Source organism: Crocodylus porosus, unplaced genomic scaffold (genome assembly GCF_001723895.1).
Source record: "Crocodylus porosus isolate Cpor-Errol unplaced genomic scaffold, CroPor_comp1, whole genome shotgun sequence".
In the NCBI taxonomy this organism is placed as follows: Eukaryota; Metazoa; Chordata; order Crocodylia; family Crocodylidae; genus Crocodylus; species Crocodylus porosus.
The window spans coordinates 39,921,719-39,926,634 of record NW_017728943.1 but is presented as its reverse complement, the minus strand read 5'-3'; positions in this window follow the sequence as shown (position 1 = coordinate 39,926,634).

The following is a 4,916-nucleotide window of genomic DNA, read 5'->3' as shown; positions in this document are numbered from 1 at the left end:
CCCCCCCCCCCAAACAATAAAAGCCTTGACACAGAACAGAACAGCCAGCATCTGCCATTCAGTGCTTCCTGAAGGGAGCTTTTCACATACCAAAACTGGGATGATATGAAGGCTTTTCTATTCCAAAAAGATCTACTGCTTTAACGAGACTGGTATAATTTTTAAAAATCACACAGCACCCTGGCAGAAAGGGGTATTCTATACTGGAATAAGATAACTAAGTAGTTTTCAAAGCCATGGCTTCCCAAAGCCATGGAGCCATTTAATATCACTTCTGCTGCAGAACCGCTACCCCTGGCTCCATGGCCCAGGTGAGCTGATGTGGGACCAGGCAACCCAGCCTGGCTATGGCAGCACATGGCCTCCTGACCTGCTCCACCATTATCCACAATCCTTTTCCAGAACCCCAGACGATCTCCACGGAACTACTGAGCTGACTTGATACTGGCATAACTGCAGCTACACTACAGTGTCTTCTGGTATAAGTATTTTGCTTTTCTAAAAAGTCATACTTCTAACTGAAATAACACAAAGTATTAAGAAACAGTACATACAATACAAAATCTGTGTTTAGAATAGGATTAAGGAATGACGATTCACCCTTGTATGTAATTCTTTAAAGGGAAGGTCCTTTGAATGTGACATTTTAGATGGTGTGATCATTTCCTAATTTGGCAGGTAGCCTGTAGGAATAAAATCCATAAAAATGAAGCAAACACCTAAAATAATTTTGAGAGAGAGAAATTGCAGTAAAATCTATTTAAAGGAAAAGCTCCAAGGACTTGCAAAAAATGGCTGTTTAAAGGAAGGAAAGTGTTTTAGTGCCCCACCCCTTACTTTCTTCCTGTTGATGTATAAAGTCTCGGAGGGGTCCTCCTATCAATTAAAAATCAAAGTTTTGGGGCTTTTTCCTTGTTTTACATTAGAAATTCAGGCCTTGGCTACTGGAAAATACTTTAATTTGTAAGGACACCTGGACAGTGTGTGTGAAAGTTTGTGACATCAGAAGTACCAGGAGACGGAAACCAGAGCAACAAAGAGTGGAAAATATTAGCAGAGTATTTAAAAGTGTGGTTTATTTCTTGTTTTTATTAGTACCAATTAAATCAAGTGCCTAGTGAGCAGATGAGAGAATACAAGACTTGACTTTCCCCATATTTGTAAACTAAAAGATAAGCAAACCAAGCAGAAACCCTCTTGGGTTTTTTCTACATGCCTCCTAAAGGAACACACATCTTTCCCTTTCCTTTTGTGGATTATCTTTAAGGCGGTTGGTGATTTAACAATGAAGCGGCACCACATTCAGAAGGTTTGAGGCTACTTTGGGAACAGCAGTCTGTCAGCTTGCTGAGGAAATGCAAGCAATGCACCAGAGTGATGCCCTTTCCTCAGCTGGCAAAGCTTGCCATGTTTCCCTATCCAATTTTCTCTTAGGCCCTGCTCATCACACATTCTCACAAAGGTAGACAGTGTAGTGAGACATGAAAAGCACTAAACTGGGACTTAAGTGAGCCTGGGTTTCATTCTCAACACAGCCCAGGGACTTCTGGGTGACCGTAGGTGAGTCACTTTAATTTCTTAGCTCTTAAGTTTTCCACTCTGTACAACAGAGCTACCACAAAGCACCTTGAGAATCATAGCTCCAGTCCCTGCTTCCCTTCCCAACACCCCCAGTGCCCACTCCTCTACCTTGATCCTTTCCTCACGTGGTTTCTTGCTCAGTGCCTCTCTGCATTGAACCAAGTCCTGCCTCCCCGTCCTTGAAAAGCTAGAAGGAGCCAGTGGAAAGAAGAAGAACAAGCCAGCAGATGCTGGCATTTGTAGCAGCCACTGGAAGCCAAAGGAAGCAGTATCCTGTCCATAGCAGAGCACGGAGCCATGTCCTGTGCAACAGTAGCCTTGGATGTTGTTTACGAGGCAAACCTTGTGGCAGACTCCGATAAGCTCTGAGCTGCTTTTTCTGTGGAGTCATCTGTCAAGGCAGTCCAGTACCTCATGGCCTGTTGCCATTAGGCACTGGACTGAAGGAAAAAAAAAAAAAAAAAAAGGCTAGGAGTGCATGCACTGTTCCAGCAATCCACTTCAGAATCTGACCACCCAAAAAGTTTTTACCCAAGTTTTATCTTTGGTCAACAAACTTGTTCTTTCTGCAGTGACTATGTGTATATTCCAGGTACCTCTGCAGTGGAAGCTTTGCTTTAATTCCTGTGAAATCCTATGAAACAATAACTTTCATTCCTACCCAGGAGAACTTTTACAATCTTTTCTCCAAAGCCTGATGAAGGGTGTTTGTACCCAAAAGCTTGCAGTTAAAGAATTTTTTTTGCAAAAATCTTGTTGGTCTAATAAAATATACCATCTCTACTGCAAGTCCTGATTGCCTTTTGCTGTAATTCTGTTATTTAAGGCAATAGAAAATGTTGTGCAGAGAGCTGGTGTACATAGTTCCTCAGTATGTTTCCAACCAGCTGGCTTAATATACTGCATTTTAATTTACTTAGTTATTTACTGTCATGAAATAATTGTGTCTGCTTCTCTATAGACTGTTTACATAGGATTTAGACTAAATAATAGACCCATAACAAACATCCAAGACTGAAATTAACTCTTTGGAGCAGGGAAAGTGTTTTGAAGAATAACGTTTCTGGAAAAGAACGGCGAATGAGGTGAAGGAAAAGACAAAGAATTTTGTGGTGATCATATCATTCATACAAAAATGCCTGAGCAGAGCATTATTTCTGAGTGGAGCTTTGGCCTCAGACGAGCCGTTAATCTTTTGGTTTTGGTATTACATAATTTCTCTTCAATATTTTTGATCTTTCTAGCTTTTGGCAACCCGAGCCATGTGGTGAGTTAATAAGAGATTATCCAAATCTGGTGCTGTTTACTAAGGGGCACTTCATTCTACTATCCTGCATTGTGCAAACTGGAACACAAATCAGTGTCACTCTGAAAAAAAATGGATAGGATAAAAAAGCAGCCTATCAAACTATGTCTTTAATGTTCTATAAATAGCCCTAAAGTAGGGGTGGGCAAAATATAGCCTGTGGACCAGATTTGACCTGCCAGGCCATTCTATCCGGCCTGCAGGGCCCCTAAAAAATTTAGAAAATTTATATTTATCTACCCTTGGCTGTCTGTCAAAGATGACGAGAGACACAGGTAGTAGGACCCAGGGGGAGCTGGCAGGACTCAGTAGCAAGGCTACTTCTGATGGCAAAGGTCAGGGACTAGGGGATGGGACTTTTGATTGCAAGATGGTGACCAGGGTCGGGGCACCCGTCAAAGGGTGGGGCTACACATGCTGCCCTTGACAGCTTGCCTAAACTCAGTAAGCGGCCCTCCATCTGAAACTATTGTCCACCCCTGCGCTAAAGGTAGGCACCTGTAAAATCCACAGCCACACAACTCCTTAAGGAGTGTGGCCCAGAAATTCAGAGCAAGCACTGACCTGTTGTAACAGATGGTGGTGCCATTTAAGAGATCACTCTTTCTGGGCTCCTGTCAGGTTTGACTTAGCAGTAAGATTGGCTTTGGGCCTTTTGGGCCTTCCCAGGTATATACAGCAATAAGAGGGGCAGAGGAAGATTTGAAGGTTATCCCTAGGACCCTTCCCCTGGCCTGTTCTCCCCTTTCTCAGTCACCTCTAAGGCTTAGAGTTGTGAAGCTGTTGCAATGGGAGACCGCTGCCCTTCCCTCCGCTTGCCTAGAGACCGGGAGGAAGAGAGAGAAGCTCAACCCACTGCAGAGGCCCCTCACAGGGGACTCTCTATATGTATATGTCTAGCTTGGAGAGGCAGGTCTTTCCAACCAGGAACTTCTGCTGGGCCACCTGGGAGCCAGATCCTCAGCCAATATAAACCCTCTGCAAAGGAAGCATGCTGATTTATATGAACTGCAGATCTGGTCTTGGGACTTGAATCTTAAATCTGTGCCTAAATGCAAAGGTCTCCTCCAGTAGATCTATGCTTGGTTAAAAGATTCATAGATTCATAGACATTAGGGAGTGGAAGGGACCTCAGAAGATCATTGAGTCCAGCCCCCCTGCCAAAGGCAGGAAGTCTGCAGGGATCAAATGATCCCAGCAAGATATGCACCCAAACACCATTTGAATGAGTCCAGAGTAGGTGCTTGCACCACGTCTGGGGAAGTCTGTTCCAGACTCTAGACACTCAGACTGTGAAGAAGTTTTTCCTTATATTCAATCTAAATCAGTCTTCTAGGAATTTGTGGCTGTTGGACCTTGTTATTCCTTGGGGAGCTCTGGTGAACAATGGTTCTCCCAGATCCTAATGCACTCCACTGATGTATTTATAAGCTGCCACCAAGTCTCTCCTGAATCTTCTCTAGACTGAAGAGTCCCATGTCCCTCAGCTTCTCCTTGTAAGGTTTGCTTTCCTGGCTTTTGATCATACGGGTGGCTCTACTTTGGACTCTCTTGAGCTTATCCAAGTCCCTTCTGAACTGGGGGGCCCAAAACTGAATGCAGTACTCCAGTTGTGGCCACACCAAGGCCAAGTAAAGTGGGAGGATGATGTCCCTGGTTGTGGCAGCATGTGACCTAGGGGTGCCGTGACCTCCCCTAGCGCCCCTACCTACCGTGCCAAATCCAGTTTAAATGCACCCTCTTTATCTCACCCGCCACGTCTTTGATGTTAATATGTTCAAGGGAGGCTGCCTTTCTACCCTCTTTGGCACGGCCTGGATGTATCCTGGCTTGGTCTAACTGCCCGATGCACTCTGACCTTTGGGCTGCACATCAGTCCCACAGTTGCCCGTGCCCTTACAGGTCCCTGGACTCGTCTCTGTGCCCGCCTGTCTTGCCTCGCGGCTCTCACTCGCACTGGGGCCTGTCTCCTGCGGCTTCCACCTGCACAGGGGCCTCGCAGCCCTCACTGGGGTCGGTCCCCCCCCCC